We start from the raw sequence: 21,460 nt of genomic DNA on the forward strand, positions 1-21,460 counted from the left end.
TTAATCCCAGCACTTGGGAGTCAGAGTCAGGTTGATTTCTGTGAGTTCAAGGCCAGCCTGCTCTGCAAGAGCTAGTTCCAGGACAGGCTCCAAAGCTACACAGAAATCCTGCCTCAAAAGACAAAGCAATTCTGACAGGTGTAAGATGGTATCTCAAAGTGGTTTTGATTTGCATTTCCCTGATCGCTAAGGAGGTTGAGCATGACCTTAAGTGTCTTCTGGCCATTCGAAGTTCATCTGTTGTGAATTCTCTGTTCAGATCAGTACCCCATTTTTTAATTGGGTTAATTAGAGTTTTAGTGTCTAGTTTCTTGAGTTCTTTGTATATTCTGGAGATCAGACCTTTGTCTGATGAGGGGTTGGTGAAGATCTTCTCCCAGTCAGAAGGCAGCCTTTTTGTCTTACTGACAGTGTCCTTTGCTTTACAGAAGCTTCTCAGTTTCAGCAGGTCCCATTTATTCATTGTTTCTCTTATTGTCTGTGCTACTGGGGTCCTACTTAGGAAGTGGCCTCCTGTGCCTATATCTTGTAGACTACTTCCCACTTTCTCTTCTATCAGGTTCAAAGTGGACAGATTGATGTTGATGTCTTTAATCCATTTGGACTTGAGTTTTGTGCATGGTGATAGATATGGATCTATTTTCATTCTTCTACAGGTTGACATCCAGTTATGCCAGCACCATTTGTTAAAGATGCTTTCCTTCTTCCATTGTATACCTTTAGCTCCCTTGTCAAAAATTAGGTGTTCGTAGGTTAAAGTTAAAAACACCAATGATAGCCTATGCTGGAGAGGATGTGGAATGAGGGGAACACTCATCCATTGTTGGTGGGAATGCAAACTTGTGCAGCCGCTTTGGAAATCAGTGTGGCGGTTTCTCAGGAAACTGGGAGTCAACCTCCCTCAGGACCCAGCAATTCCTCTCTTGGGAATATACCCTAGAGATGCCCAAACATACTACAAAAGCGTTTGTTCAACTATGTTCATAGCAGCACTATTTGTAATAGCCAGAACCTGGAAACAGCCTAGGTGCCCCTCAATAGAAGAATGGTTAAAAAAGGTGTGGAACATATACACATTAGAGTTTTACTCAGCGGTAAAAAATAATGACATCTTGAATTTTGCATGCAAATGGATGGACATAGAAAACGCTTTACTGAGTGAGGTAAGCCAGACCCAAAAAGAGGAACACGGTATGTATTCACTCATAAGTGGATTCTAACCATAATTAAAGGTCTTTGAGCCTATTATTCGTGATCCTAGAGAAGCTAAATAAGAAGACGAACCTGATGAAGATTATTTAGCTATCCGCCAGGAGGTAGGAAATAGTCAAGAATCCCAGGTAACCTTGGGTGCATGGGGGGGGTGGGAGGGTTGTTGGAAGGGGAGAGGGTTAGAGAGAAGGGAGTAGGGGAGGAATGGAGAAAGCTCGGTTGACCGGGATGGGGGGAAGGGAGGAAGGATGAATGTGGGATCAGGGAAGAATATATTTCAACTAAGGGAGTCATATTAGAGTTTACAGGAAACTTGATTATATATGGGATCCCAGGTCCAAGGAGAGATCCCCAGATTGTTCTCTGGACAGAGGAGGGGGTGCCTGATGGAGGCCCGCGTTGGAGTACCGAACTGAGCCCCCCAAGATCCAAATGAGGAGCAGAAGGAGGAAGAAAATGACGAAGGACTGCGAGGGATACTATCACCCACTGATACAAGGGGTCGGATCTAATGAGAGCTTACCAAGGCCAGATGGACCGTGACTAAACGAGGACGTGATCCAACCAGATTCTCTGAATGTGGCCGGATTTTCTGAATGTGGCTGGCCTGCAGTCTTTCTGAGAAGCCATTGACAATGACACTGGGACTGGTTTCCTCTGCATATACTGGATTTTTGGGATCCAGTCTGTTTGGATGCTCACCTTCCTGGACCTGGAGTGAGGGGGGAGGAACTTGGACTTCCCACAGGGCAGGAGACCCTGACTTCCCTTGGGGACAAAGAGGGAGGAGGAGAGGGAGGGGGGGAGTGGGAGGGCGTTGGGAGGAGGGGCGTAAATGGAAACTTTTTATAATTTAATAAAATTACTTTCAAAAAAAAAAAGACAAAGCAAAAAAATGCATTTCTGTTTTAAATCTTAATATTTTATACACATCTGTTGACTAGAAAAAAATTCTATATTTATAAGAAAATATAACCACTGAGTTGTGCTTTAATAGTTCCATAAAAAGTGACTTGATACAGTTGGTGGTTATATTGTTCCCAGAAACCACTTCTAAGCTGGCATAACAGCAAAAAATTTATTAATTGTGTAATTTAAATAACTCAAATAACTGTTTTTAAAATTTAACTTCAATTCAGCCATAATCCCCCAAGCACCTACACAACACTCCAGTACCAACTTGGAAGAATTATGACAGAAGGGATATCAGAGTAGAAGACAACTGTCAGAACATTTACAGATAAAATATTTTACTCTGTGTGTTTTCAAAAGAAAATGCACATGTTAGGATATTTTTAAAATTCTTTTCCAGGCTGGAGCACATTCAACTGAAGAATTTGAAATTTTAATGTTCTTAGCCTCTTTATAATTCCAAGATTCTAATATTCAGATCACATTAGTGAAAGGAACCACAGACTCCATTGGGTGAGTCACATAATACCACCAAAAATATATGTTATGTGTAAAATTACCAGCCTCCTCCTTAAATTCTCAGTCAGTAAAATTATTTTTTCCATTTGAATTGTGTTCAGTACAACAACACAGGCCACTGTGATTTTCTAAGTTTTATATAATTTCAGCAACATTTTAACTTCAAAACATATACTTATAAAATTTCTGTTATTAAAGACAACCTTGGAGTCACATATCACATTTGACTATCACATATTTTTATAACAAATAAAATGGTGCATTATGCCTTTTAAAAATTATTCCCACATTTGATAAACTCTTACTTACTGAATCCTCTGCATTAGTGGACAATATGAAAATGTTTCCCCTTGGCCAGGTTAGTTTAAAACATTGTTGTGGGTTGAAAATAAACTGAGATTCAATGAGATGATTCTTATCTATGTTTCCCATCTGGCTTGTTCTTGCAAGCGTTTAATCTCCTATTTACTGCCAATGTTTCCCAGAAAGCCTTATAATTGCTTGAAATTTGTATGAACAGTTCCAGTCTGCTGCATGATTAGGGATGCACTATAAAATTTTCATTGCTTGATTTACTTGAATTTATAAGATGGATAGGGAACAATAACAAAATACTTGAAGATTGTAAAATGACTGCTAGAAATTTGTGAATAGTAATAGATTTAAATTTCAGTGTGTAATTAGAAGGCCCCAACGAATGAAATCTCAGACATAAACAGAATAGAAATCTTTAATGGAAAAAGATGTGGGGAAAAAAAAGAAACGTTGACATTTAAACTATACAGATTTCAAGTGGAAGACACATAAGACTGCTTTCCTGCGCTTTTTCACAGAAGAAGCTTTAGCATAAATCCTTAGTGTGAGGTTGCTTTTCTCTGGTTCTCTCCAGTTAAGGAAACATAAAAGCATGAAAACAGTGGTAAATGACAGTATCAATGGCCTGCAAAGATTTGCCTGATTAATTCAATTGACATCTGTTTCTGACGCAAGCTGATTGTGTAAAGGGCAAAATTCCCTGCTGTGGGCTACAATTTCCCTGATTTCCACAGTTCTCCAGGCTTCCAAGCTGCTCTTTCATTGACCTGATATTTCAGCTTATTCAATAATATAATACAATTGGCTGTGCCAATTAGTGTCAGTGAGAGTTTGTGTTGCCAACAACTAATTGAAAATTATATGGTCCCATACTTCCACTTGAAGTGTCTCAGTTCCATGGGTAAGTGAAATTAAAAGAATAAAACTTCTGGGGTATTGACATAATTTGAACTTGTGTACTAGGGCCAGGTGAACTGTGAATAATAACAATGAAGAGAAATTAAGACTTTTTTGCATCCCATTTTCTATGAAAGGTCTAGTGTGACAAGCTCAATAGTCAGAATCAGTAAAAGAGTTAGCTATTCGGAAGCACATTGAGTTACAAAAGCCAATGCCGTTATAATTCATAATCTTATCTTTTAATTTCTGTCATCTATTTATCTATCTCTCTATTGGTGTATATATATATATTATCTATCTATCTATCTATCTATCTATCTATCTATCTATCTATATCAGATATATTTACCTGTCATCTGTCTACTACCATGATTCTCTTATTTATCATTTATCTATGTGCCTACCTATGTGCCATCTATCAACCTATTTATCTAATATCTGTTTTCTTACCTTACATATAGGGTGATATTCAACCTTTTTTGGACTGGAGATATATGAGAAGGCCCAGAATAATAAGAGAATAGAGTTATCACAGATTGAGACAGTTTTGAAATCTTTATAGAAGTAGGAGTGTTGAGTAGTTAGATTTGGGTACAATAAACCCTGGAACCCCAAATTTCAAATTTCCAGAGTTGAAAACCCAATGTGTTCATATTTCCATGTAAAAAAGTGCTGCTATTTTCCTATGTTTTTGTTGACCCCCATCAATGATATTATTTCAGTTTTCCTGACAGGAATGGAAATATCAATAAATAAGATAACATCACTGAGTAGTTTCATACTTTCAGGTCATTAGAATTTAAATTGTGCATGTCAAGAAAATTCAATTCCAATTTTATTATCTACAGTTAAAATAACATAACTTTATCCAATTATTAAATATACAATTGAAATATGATTCAAACTCCAATATTTGGTACATTATTTAAATTTAGCAATTCATTATAAATTTATAAGTCTCAGTAATTTACTTGGAAAAGGGCTTAATGGCCTAGTTCTCATCACACAAAATATTTTCTAACATTCTGAGAAATGAATGAGTTCATAACTTTCATTTTCAAATAACTTTGTATTTCTAGATTAATGGGAGAGATAAAGATACAGATATCAGCTTTGTTTCTATTTTATATTTAACCTCATGCTTTGATATCAGGGAATACATTAAAGTAATTTTTAATCTCCTTTAAGGCAAAATAAGAATAATCATAGTTACTTTTAAGGGTTTTACTTAAAACCCTTACATGTGCATATGGGTATAATGTGTAATGAGAGTGATATTAATTATTTTGATAATTATTATTTGATATTTATGGCAACAATGTATTTCTGAGTGGTTCAAAAAATAGATTAATTATTTTGAACATTTATTGAAAATGTTTATTTATTTTTGGAAGGAAGCTTATAATTCACTGGATGTTATTCATTAAACGTAATGTGATTACAGATATATTTGTATAAGTTGGCTCATATCAGCAAAGAAGGTATGATACAGACATCTGGAGAAGAAAATTATTCAATGACTTTATCAAGCTTTTAGTAGTACAAACTAAAAAGGCAAGACTTGTCTTCTTTAGCAATGACGACAATATTGTTAGGGGGTAGTATCCTATCCTCTGATTGGATTTGAGCTCTGGTTCTTAGAGGTAATGACTATGCCCAGTTCTTTAAACCTAGTATATTTTTAAGTTATGCTTGAGGAAATTTTCGACATAAAAGGGGAGCTTACATTGTTGTTTAAATTGACATAATAGCAAAATCCGTTCCTATTACATCTTTTTTATACCCATGGTCTACAGTTTCTCTCAGACTTAATCAGAGAAACTTTTCTTTCCAGTCAGTGGTGGTTAATGAAGAGGCCCATGTCTTCTAAATATTGTGAATACAGGTTAGGTAGTTGAGAGTTCAGCCCCAAAGAAAATATTTATGCCACTATGAGTACATTGAAGAAAATAGAATAGAACAATTCAAAGTCTTAATGATAGAGAGAAATGAAGCAGAAATTAATGTTCTGGGCAAAGCATAAGTATTGCAACCATGAAATCATTGCATCTATCATGATTTTCTCTGGACTGATACACTATCAACCTTTGCATAAAGCATTTACTGATAGGTTGTATATCTGGATCCATGCATCCTACTGATGAAATTTTGATTTCAAACAAAATCTGAGAGATGAGGAGTCATTGCTTATAGTTGAATACCCACGATGGACCCCAACAAGTTCCTAAGGATACACACATATTCACATAGTCAAGGTTAAACTCAATGGGTAACAAAACAAGCAGAACATTAAAAAGATATTTTCAGAGCAATGAAGAGCTCTATAGGGAAAAAGGAAGTTAAAAAAAGGTAGGGGATCACACACAGGTGGGAATCAGAAACACTCCCTACAAAATAAGAAACAGCAGCCACACTATCCTAAGATTCAGAGGGGGAAAAAACAAACAAACAAACAAACCAAGGCAAGGTTCTCTCACAAACAAAAACAAAACCAAATATCAACATCTAAAACGATCTCAATTATACCAACCTGAAATGCCTAGGCATCAGTCAAAAACAAAATCAATAGCATCTAAGACAAAGTGTCTCCATGAAAGCACAGCAGTATGACTACAGTAGGCTCTGAGAAATGCAATATAGGTACAACAAAAGACAAAGTTTTCAAAATACCTATTATGAATAGACTCAAGGATCTTAAACATGATATGAATAAGTCACTTAATTAAATCTGATGGTACAAAGAGTGGAACAAATAATGAAAACAATTCATGAATTGAAAGTAGAATTCTACAAAGAGAACACACACTGAGAAAAAGCTGGAAATTAAAAATTGAGGCTGTTGAACAAAAATCTTATACATTGAATGTATTATTGAAGAAATGGATACATCAGAAAAAATACTAAATCTAGAAATATTCGGCCAAAAATAGCCAGGAAATCTATAAAAGGCCAAATCTACAAATAATAGAAATAGAGAAAGAAATGAGAAAAATAACAAAATTAAAAATTTTTCAACAAATTCATATAAGAATTTTTTAAAATTAAACAAGGAAGTCTCTATAAAATTCAAGAAATATACAGAACACTAAGTATATAGGAACATAAAAACAATTTCTTAAGATACATAAAATTAACACGATAATAATACAGAACAAAGAAATAAAATTAAAAGCTGCAGAGAAAAAAAGACCAACTAAAATATAAAGGCAGAGTCATTAGAATCACACCTGGTTTTTCAGTGGAGACTCTAAAACCCAGGAGGGAATGAATGGATGTCCTATAATCTCTAAGAGAACACAGATGCTGCACTTCACCACTATTCCCAAGAATACTATCAATCACAATAAAAAGCAAAATTAATCTATAGATTTAGCTATAAATAAGACAAAAACAGGAAAATTTTCACTGAAATAAGGTTAACAATATCCAAGAAAACATAAGGAATATATAATCCTATACTGATAAATCAAAAGAGGGGTAAAAATATAACACAACAAAATAACAGGAAACAACAAACTCATTGAAAGCTCTCAACATCAAAGATTTTGGTTCCCCAATAAAAACCATAGACAAAGAGAATGGATGCAAAAGCAGAACCCATCCTTCTGCCAATCCAATAAATATAGCTTGGGATCAAAGAGAGACATAATCTCAGTGTAAAAAGGATAAAAAAGGATATACCAAGTAAATGATCACCAGAAGCATACTAGAGTAGTCCTATTATTATCTGATAAAATAGTCCTAAAACTAAAACTAATCATAAAAGATAGGGAAGAATGCTACATACTCATCAATAACAAAACCCACCAGGAGGACATTAAAATTCTCAACATCTATGCAACAACACAAGGACACCCAAGTTCATAAAATAAATACTGCTACACTTAAATCACATATTGCCCTAACCCTAATAGTCGATGACTTCAATACCCCATCCTCACCAATATATTGTTCATTAATCCTTCTATATGCTGTGTGAGTAAATGTCACTATGACTGGTTTAATAAACAAGCTGACTGGCCAAAAGCTTAACAGGGTAAAGTTAGGTGGGAAAGTCAAAACTGAGAATGATGCAATGAGCAAAGGGGAAGTCAGAGGAGTCACCAGTTAGAAACAAAAGGAGCAGGAGATAGCTGTACAATTTGGAAAGAAGGTACTGCCATATGTCAAAGCATGACTAGAAATATGGGTTAATTTAAAATTAAGAATTAACTAGTGATAAGCCTGAGCTATTGGTCAAGCATTTACGATTTATATTCAGCTTTCAGTCAGTTACTTGGGACCCGGTAGTCAGGACCAGAAATATCCATTTACACTAGTAGATATGTCATGAAGTCAAAAATCAAGCAGGAAATTCTGGAGGTAAAAAGCATGACACATCCAATACACCTAATAGATATTTACAGACCATTCCACCCAAACATAAACAAGCATAACTTTCTCTTATCATTTCAAGGGATTTCTTTTTTCCAAAATCAACCATGTATGCAGATGCAAAGAAAGTCTCAATAGATGGAAGAAAATTGAAATAACAGCCTGAGTCCTGTTCCTACCAAGAATTAAACCTGGCTATCAAAAACCAATGAAGTTTAAAAAGTCATAGAAACTGAACTCACTACTGAATGGAAAAGAGGTAATACAGAAATTAAGGAGGAAATAAAAACCTTTGTATAATTGAATATAAATGAATATACAACATACCCAAACCTATGGGTCACACAATTAAGGCATTTATACAGGGCAAGTTCATAGCTGTAAGTGTCCAGAAAATTAAATGGAGAGATCTCACGTTTGCAACTTAACAGCACAATCAAACCTTTAGAAAATAAAAAGAAGATATAGTACCCCCTAAAATTTTACAAACTTGCAATGTAGTAGGATTCTAGATGACCCCACAAATGGCCCTGAGTGTAAACAGTATCTCCCTCTAGTCTTTCTTCTATCTTCCTCTTTTCTCACTCCCAGCATTTACTCTTCCCATTACTATCTTCATGCCCCCTGTCTCTCAATAACTATAAATCTCATTTTTCATTCATTTGGACATCTTTCTCTCCTGCCTATACCCTTACTGTGTACTAATCTTTGTAGTCCTATGAATGCCTACCAAAGACTTAAAAGGTGACATACATACATGTGGGGATCCTTTTCTCTTAGGGATTATTGGCTACCACTCAACAAGACAGGTAGGATCAGAGGTGGTAAGCTGGGTTCAGATAGCTAATGGTATAGTGGAAGAAGCTTTTTGGAAGACATCTTCAGTGTTACAGCTCAATTTTATTTCAGAGTGAGGGGAAATACAAAGGATGAAGACAGCAGCTGGGGCATTACCTAATTTGCATTTGGCAATATGGTCTAATCATATAGCTGGAACATAATATCTATTTATCATATGGACAGCAGGGAAAGAACATCTGTAGGGAATTCTGTCATAGGTCATGCTTGCTATGTTAGATATACTGGCTTAAAGATAGCTTTCAGATAAGTTCCGAAAGAGAGCAGGAGGTCTGATTCTGGGAAGGGAGTTCTCCGTTTTGGACAAAGCTTAGAGAGCTTTTCAGACACGGTGATCTGAAACCTTAAGCAATAAGGCCGTCCAGGACCACATAAGGTAGTAATGTTTGATTTTTAGTGGCTGAGTTATCTAGTTCAGGAAGAGTTTTTCTACTTAGGAAGAGAATTTCACACAGGCAAAAGCAACTTAAGGAAGAAGTTTATGTTTGGCTCATAGCTTAAAGACATATTCTTTCACAGCAAGCAACTGGAACTTAAGGCAGCTGGTCACATTTCATCCACTGCCAAGACTATCAAGAAGCAGAGAGTGAAGAATACTTCCTCTCTCCTCACTTTCTTTTTATACAGATCAGGATTTTACTTCAGGAAGTAGTGTCCCTCTCAATAGGCAGCTCTTCTAACTACAGGTGGCCTAATAAAAATTATCCTCCACAGGCATTCTCAAGCCATACCCCATGAAGTCTACTTTTTCTATTGATAAAGGACGGCCCTTTGACAAATCTGATGATTCATGGTAAGTGTCCCAAAGACAGCAGTGCTATAGGAGTCAAACTTTAACATAATAAAAGTTTTTATATGATAAACTCATAGACAATGTCATTCTAAATGGAGCAAAACTCAAAGCATTAAAATCAGTGAAGAGACAGTGCTGTCCTCTATTCCCACTCATTTTCAGTATATTGCTTGAAGGCTGAGATTGATCAGTAATGGAAGATAAAGAAACTAAAAGGATCCAAGTAGCAAAAGAAGAACTTTTTATTATCCATATTTGTAGATGACATTACATTATACAAAAATCAAAAAATAAAACCTGAAATCAAGAAATTATTAATGCATCCATAAGATTATTAAAGAGATGAAATCAACTAACAAAAATCATTAGTATTTTTATATCTATAATAACAAGTATGCAGAGAAAGTGATCATTTAAACATTATATGTACAATAGCTTTACTAAAGCTAATGAACTAGAAAGACAACTAATGAAGGAGATAAAGATCCTCTACAAAGAAAACTTTTAACTTCTGAAGAAATATTTTGAGAAAGTCACTAATATATGGAGTCTTCCCAATCTTTCTTTTCCTTTTTTATTTCTTTTTTTTATTATTACTTAAAAAAATACCAATCCAAGTTTCCACTCTCTCCCTTCCTCCCACTCCCCTCCCACTTCCTCCACAGACCCTCCCACCCCACTCCCTCCAATCCTAAGAGAGGGTAATGCACCCTTCCCTGTGAAAAGTCGAAGGTCCTCCCTATTACATTAAGGTTGAGCAAAATGTACATCCAAAGAGAATAGGATCCCAAGAAGTCAGTAAATGCAGTAGAGACAAATCCCAGAGACTTCCCATTCTTATATATTGGTAGGATTATCTTTGAAGATAATTATCCTACTTAAAGCCATTTACAGAGTTAAATGGAATCCCTATTAAAATTCCCATTTCATTATTAATAGAAGGAAAAAATAATTCCATGTATATTTTTAATTTTTTTCATTTACTTTACATCCCAACCACAGTTTCCACTGCCCCCTTTTTGCATTCCCTCATCCAACTCCCTCTGCTCCTTAATCTTCTCCTCTGTTTCTCTTCAAAAAGGGACAGTGCTCCCATGGGTGTCAATAAAGCATGAAGTATAAAGTTGAGGTAGGATTAAATTCCTCCCAATCTGTTAAGGCTGAGAAAGGCAATAGAATATGAGAAATAAGTTCTTGGGAGTTTCCCTTGCACCAGGTTTTATGTGATCCCAAAATGCCACCCATGAAGATGTTACTTTCATTACATTTCCGTTCCATCCATCCCTCCAAACCAATCTCTCAATTTCCCATTCCAGCTCTCCTTCATTCTACCCAGGAGATCTCATCTATTTCTCCTTTTTAGGGAAATCAATATGTCCCTGTCCCCTTTTGAGTCTTCTTTGTTACCTAGGTTTTCTGGGGTTGTGGATCGTAACATGGTTATCCATTACTTTACAGCTAATTTTGACTAAAGAGTGAATATATACCATGTTTTCTTTCTGGGTCTTTTTTACTTAACTTAGAATGATTTTTCCTCGTTCCATTCATTTTTTTCAACTTCACTGATGTCAGTGCTTTTAACAATGAGTAAAGCTCCATTTTGTAAATGCACCACATTTTCTTTATCCGTTTTTGTTTGAGGAGCTCATAGGTTGTTTCCAGGTACTTGTTATTGTGAATAATGGTGCTCTAAACATAGTTTAGCAAGTGTCCTTGTGGAATGATTGTGTATCCTCTGGGAATATGTGCAGAGTGGTATAGGTGAGTCTTGAGATAGATTTATTCCCAATTTTCTGATAAACCTCTATATTGATTCCCAATGTGGTTGTACATGTTTACACTCATACCAGCAGTGGAGAAATGTTACTCTTACTCCACATCCTTTCCAACATAAGCTGACATTATTGACTTTGATCTTAGCCATTTTGATTCATGTAAGATGGAGTCTCAGGATAGTCAAGGCAATCATTACCAAAAAGAACGATGTTGGAGTGGATACCACACATGATTTCAAATAATATTACAGAGCCATAATACTTAAAATAGCATGGTTTTGATTTAAAAAATACCCTCATGTGTAATTAGGTGAAACAGAATAAAAGACCCAATCTTGACTACATGTAATTCCAGCTACCTGATTTTTGACAAATACGTAAAGAAGAAATACTGGGGAGAAAGGATTATCATTAACCAATTATGCTATGTATTATTCACCTATAGAATAAAATTCAATATATATCCTTTGCCCAGCAAAACAACCAAATCCATATGGACCAAATAGGTCGGTGAGAAACCCAAACCAAAATTGCTAGAAGAAAACACAGGGAACAACTTCGGATACAAAAACAAAGTAATTTCTGAGTAATAACTCCATTGTTCTTTAATTATCTGAAAAGATCATTAAATAAAACATCAAAAAACTTCTGTAAAGCAAAGACAATAATAAAGTGAAGTAAAAATCCCTATGTGAGAGAGAAGATTTGTAAGCTACACATCTAATAAAGGCATAATATCCAGAAGGCACAAACAATTTAAAAATTACAGAATCAAGAAGGTAAGCAATCTTATGAAACATAGACTATAAATCTTAATAGAGACTCCCCGAAAAGTCAAAATGTCTAAGATGCATTTTAAAAAGTCTTTTACATTATTAGCAATAAATTAAATAAAAGTTAAAATTACATGAAACTTCATCTGATACCAGAGGGAATAACCATGTTAGACAAAACAAATAACAGCAAATGCCTGTGTGTTCATAGCAGGATTGTAGACTAATGGTGCTACTAATGGAACCAATATGAAAAATTTCCAATGTGCTAAATATGTGTCTCTCATGTGACTCAAGTGTTCTGTTGCTTGGTATTTCTCCAAAGGATTTTATCTCCTACTACAGAGACACGTGCCTGTGTTTTCAACATTTGTACACTGTTTGCTCTCGCCAAATGTAGTATGAAAGCAGTTATACCTAAAGCAAAACTAGGAATACCTCAACTATGTATCTACTTCTCAATTTTTATTTATTTGTTTTACCTTTCAAGGAACCAACATTCATCACTCCCTTCCCTGAATAACAAGGGAAGTTCCTGAACAAAGGTCACAGAACTGATAAAAATGCAGTGCCTTCACAGTTACCCAAAACCTGTCCCAAAGACCCAACATTAAGTACATATGTAAAAGTTTAGATCCTCGATTTCCATGATTTACAACAGATGCTCAGACTTTCAATCCCTCCTGTTTCTTTATTTTTATCTTCTACCTTTATTTCTTCCTATCTCTCATGAGTGTTTCCTTGTCTAAACAACAAGATTTAGTATAGTGTACACATTCAGTTTCCTGATTCATTAACTGTTCAGGTCCTTGTTCATATATCACATTGTCCCATTCTTGTGTGGCTCACAGAGATATAATCTGACCAGGAAAAAAGCAAAACGTAGCAAGTCAAACACACAAAAAAGGCAGAATCGGGTAGATTACATTCTATAACAGAGATACCACAGCATACAGATGTTCAATGCTTATTATATAGAGTTGAATGTAGAGGTAGGATTATTACATACAGATAAACATAGAAGCACGGTTAATGATATTTAGCTGTATCCAGGAAAGAAAGTTTTATCTATTTTTTTTAAGAGTAGCATGTGTAGGACAGAAACCTTCAGACCATAAATATCTCAGGGGAGAATATTTGCTAGACATAATCTGTTTAATTATCAATATACACAAATTGACCAAAAGAACACAGTGCCATCAGTCTGACCATCACCATGACCATGTGAACTGTGCAGATTCACTTATGTCTTCACTCACTCAGGGATTCCTTCACTCCTGAAAAGTATAATCTGGAGTAACATAGAAACCAGAAACAGCAAAAGTGAGCAAGGGACTACTGTGAAGTGATGCAAATGTTATGGAAGGGAAAGGAGAAAATAGTTAAAAGCACTTCACTGGACATGGGAGAGGAATGGTAATGCAAAGAAAAATGAGAGAAGCGAATTAATGCTGTGTCCCACATTCAGGTAACATCTGTGAGGTGTCTCCTGGCTTATCTGTCCTCACTTGGAGGAAAGCAATCGCACATTTATTAAAAGTTATGGCCATCATGAATATACCTGCACAAATAAAGACAGATAATGGTCTGGCATATGTCTCTAAGAAAATGAAACAGTTTTTTGCTTATTATAGTATTAAGCATATAACATGCATACCACACAATCCTACAGATCAGGCAGTTACAGAAAGATCGAATCGAACTATAAAGGATATGTTAAACAAACAGAAAGGGGTGGAAATGCCCCCAGAAATAGATTATATAATGCTTTATTAACCTTAAATTTTCTTAACGATAATGAGAAAGGGACAACAGCAGCAGAAAGACATTGGATAATGGATAAGTCTGTTGAATTAAATCAACCGGTTTATTTCAAATATGTGAATTCACAATGGAAGCCAGGAGATGTGCTGCACTGGGGAAGGGGTTTTGCTCTTGTTTCCACAGGAGAAGAAAAATTGTGGATACCATCAAAATTAATAAAGGTTCGTTTTGAAGAGGAGGAACCACTTGGAAAGGAGAAGTGACAGCTCATCCACAATAATGATAATCATACAGGTGGTAAGGAAAACATATAAGATGAGGGCAGGATTCTACTCTTATCTCCACAGGAAAACACTCATCTTCAGAAAATTCAAGGGACCCTGGATGTGTGAATATTGACAGATGGAAAGAATTATTATCCAATAAAGATCAACAAGAAAATCAAATCAGTTCCATAAATTAAAATATTCAAAATATGTGTTTATTTATATACATGCATGTATTTGTATTCATAAATATATAGAGCTGGTTTTGGAGTTGGACTCTGGCTTGGTCCCTCTCTAAGTCCAAGCCTGTTGTGAAGAGAAAAACCCAGAGTTTCTGTCTCATGCCAGGAGCCATGATATGGAACAGAAAGAAAAAGAATTTAGAAAACATCTTTACTTTTCTTCATATCTATTTTTGTCTTTATCATACCTTTTATTGAATATATATGTCTGTATATGTCTATATAAATGATGCTTAAGTTTTCAACAATGAACGATGAATTTTCTTGAAGTAATCTTTCAAGTTTCCAGAAAGAAGATGGGGCCCCATAATAGCAGCTTTACCTGGTTGATATGACATCATTATGTTACTGATAGCGCTACTACAAGACCTGTTTTGGGTACCAGCTACACAAGACAGTTCCAAGTTGTTTAGCTGAAATGGTGCACCTCTTTTATAACATTCTAGTCATACCTCCACAAAATACCCAGAGACTATTTACAATCTTATCAGATAGTAATCTTGAAATTTAACCATCATTTTACTTTCACAGGATCCTCTAGATAGAACATCACTCCCATGACAGCTGGAAGTAATTCTAGAGGATGATGTCCTCTCTCCCAGCAAATTGATTATAGTTGGTATATGGTTGAGGGTAGGGGGAGGAATTTTAAAGCTCAGGGATCTTTTTGGGAAAAAATGAGGGAAAAATGGATGGATGATGGGGTAACAGATTGGTATTTGTGAGTTATTGTTTATGGACAATTACCTTGGTATATATTCTTGTATGTTGATACAAAGTTAAATTATATTTAATATTGTATACATATTTGCTGCTACCTATGTTTAAAACATTGGTTTTATATATATATATATATATATATATATATATATCATATTGCAGTGTACATTTCTACCTCTGATCAAGATGCTTATTCATTGTTTGCATTTGGAGATCATTGTCCTCATTTATTGCACAGTTGTTTATTGTCTTAATCCTTAAGTTAGATAGGTATTAAGAATTATAGATCAATAGTCATCTGTTAGACTAATCAGGTTCTTTAGATACATAGAGACTATATTCTATATAGATAGATAATCTTCAACCTCTTCAAAGAGCCATAGAAAATGACATTTAATTTACCTTAGAGTTCTGTGGTAATGAGACACAATTGCTCCTGACAGCAATGATCTATTCACAAGAGAATGTTGAGCACCAAAGACACCCCACTCGGAGCTTGGCAGAACTGGCCTTTGGGCAAGGAAATGTCCATACCTCAACAACTGACAAAGATGTCTGACATCCATAAATGGATAAAACAGGACTATCAAATCCTACCAAGACAGGGTAAGATAGTTTTGAAAAGTTTCTTGCCTTTGGAAATGGTATGTCACTTGTGTCAGGCCTTAGCCAAAGTTGGTTGCTTCAACACTGCAAATGAGACTTTGGGTGATTGCCCAGGTAGCCAGTTGTCTCTGTCATTTGTTGTACATTTTAGAAGTTGCTTGATTGCACTTCCTGTTTACTCAAGTAATATTGTTTTGTTTCTCAGATCTCCAGTGGGGTTGAAGATTAGATAGTTGTAGTTACCTTCCTCATAATTTAGCCAAGCTTAATTTCAATGTAAGATATAGACTCATTAAAATAGAATGTTTGGCAAAACGTTTGTTATGCATTCCTTGCTTAATATGGTTTATTGTTTGTAGTTTTATATTTTGTATCTGTTCCTATTGTATATAGTTGTTTTGAGTTTAGATCAATCTTGTTTAAACAAAAGTGGGAGATCATGGGGAAGATCTTTTAACTAATCACACCCAGTTAAGGCATGACTACCTGGATCCCAGGAAGAAATACTGTAGGAACCAGGTGCACTCTCTCTCACTGGGTGATTCCCACCATGCAGAGAAAGTCGGACTTCCCATTCTTGTTGCATGAGTTTTCACTTATGACAATTAAAAATATAATTGTTATCCTTAAGCTGACCTTATTATTTCCTGTATTGGGCTAATTTCTGCAAAACAATTTTATAACCTAGGTAAATGACAGAATCTTCTAATTGTATTTTTTCAGGAGCAATTGGTAATCCCCATTTTGGCAAAACTTTCTTTCCTTCTTCAAACATTCTTTCTAAAGTATCTATGTTTCAATCAGATAGCAAAATGTCATCCATGTAATGGTAAATTATAGACTTATAATATTGTTTAAGTATTATTTCCAATGACTGACTTATGAAGCATTGGCACAGAGAAGGGCCTTTGAGTATTCCTTGTGGGAGGATAGTACATTGATATCTCCTAGTAGGTTGAGAATTATTATAAGTAGGCACTGTGAAGCCAAATCTTTCTCTATCCTTTTCTTGTAAAGGTAGTGAAGAAACAATCTTTCCAATCAATAACTATAAGAGGCCATTCTTTTGGTTATAGAGAAGGCAGAGGAATTCCAGATTGCAGAGGACCCATAGTTTGAATTACCTTTTTGACAGCTATTAGGTCTGTCACCATTTTCCATTTACCAGATTTCTTTTTTACAACAAATACAGGAGAATTCCAAGGGCTGGTTTATTCTTCACTATGGTGAGCATCTAGTTGCTCTTGTACCAACTGTTCTAAAGTCTGCAACCTTTCTTCAACTAGAAGCCACCTCTTGACCAAAGCTGGTTTCTCAGTTAACCATTTTGAAGGTAGGTTTGTTGGTACCTCTAAAAGTTTGCTAGTTGCTTTATGTTCTTGTACAGCTTGAATGGTTGGCGACTTTTGTGAATAGTACTTTATAATATCCTTCCCAGAATTATGAGTTTCAGGAATCTGGATATTCCATTGTTGCAGCAGGTTATGACCCCCAAAATTTATTTCAATATTAGCCACATATGGCCTCAGCTTCCCTCTTTGACCTTCTGGCCCAATGCAGTCAACCTACATCATGCTTTGTTTAACGTAAGATATGGTTATAGTTCCTAGTAATTGAATATCTGACTCATGAAGAAGCCAATTTGGATATCAAGATTCAAGAGTAATAATACTCACATCTGCTCCTGTGTCTATTTAACCAACATGATAATGCCATTTATATGCACTCTTATCTTTGGTCTTTGATCATTATAGAAGTCTGCCAGAATATACATTTCCTATTTCCTATTGGAATTATTGACATATCCTCCATGTGTATGTTATCATCTAGAACAGTATGGTTTTTAAAGAAGGCTTTGGATTTATTTAATTTTCCTGGTGAGATATGTCCTCCACAGTGACACGGAATGACTGTGCCACTTTTGGCTTGTGGGCCTTCGAGAAGCCCCTCAAGTTGTTTCCCAATGGTATTGATTGCCTTGTCTCTCTTTTGTTGATATGCATTCATTGTTCCAATGTCAGCCTTTGCCACATCTTCTGCCTATAACTGAAGGCTGAGTTCTCCTATTTTTGACATTCTCAGAGAAGATATTATTCATAGGAATTTCTTGTCTACAATCCCTTCTGATTTGTCCTATTCTACAATAAATACAACATTTGGCATTTTTGATGTCTTCTCATTCCTTTGGAAATTGCTTCTCCTACCCAAGATTCAGTATTATAGTCAAATGTCTCGATGTTCATTGTATGCAGGATCCATTCTTTCATAGGGCTGATATAACCTTTAAACACCCAAGTATCATTTTGCATTTTAAGTTGGAATTTTCAGAAATCAGAGATTCAATAAGTCCTTGTTTAACATCTGGGTCTGTTACTCCTATTTGTACAGCCTTAGTTAATATTTGTAAATAGTCAGTAAAATGTTCTCTCTGATCCTGTTAATCATGGTATATGATTCAAATCTTTTTCCTAATTCTTGAATCCTTACCCAACTTCTTTGCTGCTTTGTGGTGTAGGGACAAGATTTGTTCATCTTAAAGAGCTTAAACCTGTGGATCAGCCTAAGTGCTTTCACCAATAATTTGATCTTGGGAAGTCTCAAGGACTTTTGCTTTTCCCTGTTTTTCCAAAATTTTTGCTTCTTCTCTGAAATAAATTCTAAACATTAATTGAAGTCCATCATCCAGGACTGCTGAAACGAACTGATGTCATGTGGTATTGCTTTGATGCTAGAAGAACATATCTTTATCATCTCCCTAACAAATGTGGAATGGGAGCTATGAGTTACATCAGATTGCTTAATTTCTTTTAGCTCATTTATTCCTGTAGGTATCCATCTACCTTTATTGGATCCTTTTGGGCCCTTAAGAACAGATGCTTTCCTCCCTCCCTCCCATCCCGGGGGAGGGAGGAAGGATGAACATGGGATCAGGGAAGAATATAATTCAACTAAGGGAGTCATTTTAGGGTTTACAGGAGACTTGATTATATATGGGATCCCAGGTCCAAGGAGAGATCCCCAGATTGTTCTCTGGACAGAGGAGAGGGTGCCTGAACCGGCCTTGGCCCATAACCATACTGATGAATATTTTGCTTATCACCATGGATCCTTCATCTGGCGATGGATGGCGATACAGATGGAGACCCACATTGGAGCACCGGACTGAGCCCCCCAAGGTCCAAATGAGGAGCAGAAGGACGAAGAAAATGAAAAAGGAAATAAGGACTGCGAGGGATACTATCACCCACTGATACCAGGGGTCGGATCTAATGAGAGTTTACCAAGGCCAGTTGGACTGGGACTGAACGAGGACGTGATCCAACCAGATTCTCTGAATGTGGCCGGATTCTCTGAATGTGGCTGGCCCGGAGTCTTTCTGAAAAGCCATTGACAATGACACTGGGACTTGTTTCCTCTGCGTATACTGGATTTTGGGGATCCAGTCTGTTTGGATACTCACCTTCCTGGACCTGGAGGGAGGGGGGAGGAACATGAACTTCCCACTGGGCAGGAAACCCTGACTACCCTTAGGGACGAAGAGGGAGGAGGAGAGGGAGTAGGGGGAGTGGGAGGGTGTTGGGAGGAGGGGCGGAAATGGAAACTTTTATAATTTAATAAAATTACTTTCAAAAAAAAAAGAACAGATGCTTTGTCAGAGTAGATTACAGGGTAGGAAGCTAAACCCTGGGTAAGTCATCTCTGACAGCTACTGGCGATATTGTATCTTGTCCTTGTGCCTTCTTTTCCTGTTCATCAGCTTCAATAATTCCTTCAACTATTTCAAATCTTTTTAATATTGTATCTTTTAAAGTCTGAATCTTCTGGCCTGTATATATTTCTAGTGATTTCATTGAGGTACCTAGCCTCTGGTCCTCATTCTGCACATGTGATTCCTAGGTCTGAAGTTTCTCCTTTAAAGATAACACCTCATCCTTGGACTTTACTTGGATAGCATGCTGATTGCCATCCTGGCAATCTGCTAACCTATCATAAATTTTTAACAAATTTTTACTGTCAAATTCAACAGTATGAATTCTTTTATATAATTTCTCAATACCCTTAGATATGGATTCAATTTTGTCTATCAAATTAATGTTATCCTTTTTAATAATATTCATTTTTTAGGTAACTTTTGATTTTTGATGGTATTAATTCTATCAACTAGCTGTTCATTATAAGTCTGTAAAGACTGTATCATTCCTTAAAATGCCATATTCTATCCTAATGACTGAATATGAAGAAAACTGAATCCCAATACCCAATAAAATGAAGTATCACCATAACTCTATAAGCCTCACATAATACGATCCATAGTATTAGCAAAAAAAAAGTTACTAAAAGTTTCAATATTAATGTAGTCTGCCATGTTGATTTATTTATTACCTGTTAGGTGATCCGGTAAACTGTTTCAGGTGTAATAATCTTTATTGTCCAGCAGATGTCATGTTTGCAGAGTCATGGTGGCAACAGGAATGGTTCTAAGTGACTATAGTTTCTGAGCCTATTCAGTTTCCTACCTTGGTACTGGTTCAATACTGAGAAATATGCTTTTCTTTACAAATTAAAAGCAAGTAAATCAATTCCATACATGGAACAAGAAACCCAGAACTCATGGACAGGGAACAGAAACCGGAAACTGCACTAGTCACCCCGTTGCAAGGAACACTACCAAGGAACGTGGCAGTTGTGTGTGTACTTGGGAAATTTCCCAGTTTCCATACACAGCAAGTTCCACTGTGGCAGAGGTTCTATAAAAATCTGCTTAGTTAAAAGTCAGTCAAGTGGACAGGGTTGGGAGAATTTTTGGTCATGGACCGGCTAGGCCTTTAGGTCTCCCACCCAGTAGGTGTGGAGTCTGAATCCATGTGGATGCCAAATGATAATGGATGCTTAAAAGAAATCCACACTACCTCAGAATTGAGAAATAGACATTTATTCATTTGGGGGTAGACTCACAAATCAGAAACCTCTGCTGGAACAAAAAACATAAACCGAATCCCACAGCTGAAAAAAGAGACTGGATGCATGCTCTACATTGACATAAATAGTATAAGAGGCCATTCCCCAGTGGGCGGGTAACTACTAGCTGTAGGATTTCCTACAGCACTACACCCTATCCTATAGTTTTGAAAAGCCGATTTAACTAGAAAGTGCAGGTTTTTACCCCATTATGTTGGAAACCCTCCCGTTCCAATTCCTGAGCCTTGGCTATAGAAATCCCTCCTGGAATCCTAAATTTTGTGCTTTACTGTGCTATTAATCACATTTCTACAGGTTTTGAGATGCCCTTCCCAGACTAACAGGGGCACTATGGCTATTGAGATCTCTCTCTATTTGTATTCTTTCAGTTCTTTCTACAAAGTCAAATCCATACAATTTCCACCAATATATTTTAAAATGACTTGATTTATAACTTTCATGTTCTGTTAAT

Source organism: Myodes glareolus, chromosome 3 (genome assembly GCF_982192425.1).
Source record: "Myodes glareolus chromosome 3, mMyoGla1.1, whole genome shotgun sequence".
Taxonomy (NCBI): Eukaryota; Metazoa; Chordata; class Mammalia; order Rodentia; family Cricetidae; genus Myodes; species Myodes glareolus.